A 2,094-nucleotide genomic window follows, 5' to 3' on the forward strand; every position below is an offset into this window, starting at 1 on the left:
TTTCCCTATGTATGCTCTTAACCATCTCTTTGGCCTTCTGGAGAGCCCTTTTTTCAGCACAACAGGTGAACATTGCTTGTGCTAGAACAAATTGGAAACAGTTTTTACAAACACGTCAGAAGCACAATTTAGAAAGTGAGAACGAAGGAGAACTTGTGTGCCCCAGCCCCTGAAGCATGGTTAAACCACAGCTAAGAGACTTCATGCTGCCTTTCCTAGGTAAGAGTCCAGGTGGCCAACAGCCTTACAACAACCTCTTGTCAAACTCGCGAAGCACCCAAACCTATAAAACATCATTGCTTGCGGAAAAAAGCTCTTTTCCTACCAAATTTCCCCGAAGTTGGTAAAAAACGAATCTTCTTTCTTGTTGCAGCCCCTGTTTTTACAAGATACTTTACCTGAGAAAGCTCAGCAGACAGCCTTGCCCACCCACGTTTATCTAGCACTATGAACACAGGAAAGGACAGTAGCATTGCCCATAAGCAGAGGTTCTGTTATTTTTCAGTTGTGCCATCTCCAGCCACCAGGACCATCTGAATAATCTATCTGACATCAAAAGCAATTCTGATATCCAGTTTCCATCCCTTCCAGCCTGTCTGGATGAACCAGACTGCAGCGCTTTCTACCAGGCTCCGCGGCATTAAGGAAAACATGTTGGTTCCAACTATCAAAGCAAGCCCTGAGCATCTCTGCGTGCCTTTCCCTGTCCCACACACCAAGTTGCCATGCCTTTGTGTTGCTTAGGTCAACATTTGCCCCTTTGACTCACCAAGATTTTTCTGAGGGTTTGTTGGACACCATGTCTGTGCAAAGAGGCAGAAACCTAGGCTGCAAGGGAAACTGCTCACAGCCCAAGATCTGGATGAAGAAGCTTGTAGAACTCATTTAGAACAATCTCAGGGAGATCTCTGACTTCCTTTGAAGAAAAGGATCATTAAGTATTTGGTCCAAACTAACCAAAATAAATTGGAATACAGGACCTTGTGACTCTACACTCATCCAGGTGGTTGACAAGAGTCTTTAGACAGTAATGACGTACACAAGGGAACAAGACCAGAATCACATCTGGTATTTTTGCCTGACTAGGAGTGCATTCAAAGCTCAAGAAAATAACATCATCCAGGAGGAATAACTGAATCAACTGATTGTGGAAGAAACAGTCACTTCCAGGAAGCAGGAAGGCAAACAAAAAAAATTCCAACACTACTACAAAAGAACACCATTGGTATTTGCCATTGTCATCTACCCATGTTAAGCATGCTTCTTTTTTCCTCCCCCTGCCACCTTTTTAAAAGCTGGGATGGGGTCAGCAAGCTTATTCAGGAAATAGCAGCAATGCTTCCTGTTGTGTTTGAGACCCCCAGATAAGACTATTGTTCACATACCAAATGGCTCTAAAGAATTTTTTCAGTGGCGCCCAGTGATAGGACGAGGGGTAATGGGCATAAACTTGAACATAGGAAGTTCCATCTTAACATGAGAAGGAACTTCTTTACTTTGAGGGTAGTGGAGCACTGGAACAGGCTGCCCAGAGAGGTGGTGGAGTCTCCCACTCTGGAGACATTCAAAACCCACCTGGACACCGTCCTGTGCAATCTGTTGTAGGTGACCCTGCTCTGGCAGGGGGGTTGGACTAGATGATCTCCAGAGGTCCCTTCCAACCCTGACCAGTCTGTGATTCTGTAATTAAAGTAGTTTTCCCATCAGAAACTACATTTCCATTTCTTTACTTCATCTGTCAGATTTCCAGATTTCATAGAATCATAGAATGGTTTGGGTTGGAAAGGCCCTGGAAGTGCCACCCCCCCTGCCATGGTTGCCCAAGGCCACGTCCAGCCTGGCCTTGAACACCTCCAGGGATGGGGCCTTAACATCCTCTCTGGGCAACCTGTTCCAGTGCCTCACCACCCTCAAAGTGAAAAACTTCTTCCTAATGTTTAATCTAAACCTGCCCTCTTCCAGTGTGAAGCCATTTCCCCTCATCGTATCACTCCATGCCCTAGTAAAAAGTCCCTCCCCAGCTCTCCTGGAGCCCCTTTAGGCACTGGAAGGCCACAATAAGATCTCCCCGGAGCCTTCTCTTCTCCAGGCTGA

General features: G+C 45.9%; 1 protein-coding gene across 1 annotated transcript in view; it reads right to left on the reverse strand.

The window, feature by feature from the left end:
• CACNA1B (calcium channel, voltage-dependent, N type, alpha 1B subunit) overlaps positions 1–2,094 on the reverse strand; it is a 424,961-nt gene that overhangs the window by 390,116 nt on the left and 32,751 nt on the right.

This window comes from Charadrius vociferus, unplaced genomic scaffold (assembly GCF_000708025.1).
Source record: "Charadrius vociferus isolate BGI_N301 unplaced genomic scaffold, ASM70802v2 scaffold1040, whole genome shotgun sequence".
NCBI classification, from domain to species: Eukaryota; Metazoa; Chordata; class Aves; order Charadriiformes; family Charadriidae; genus Charadrius; species Charadrius vociferus.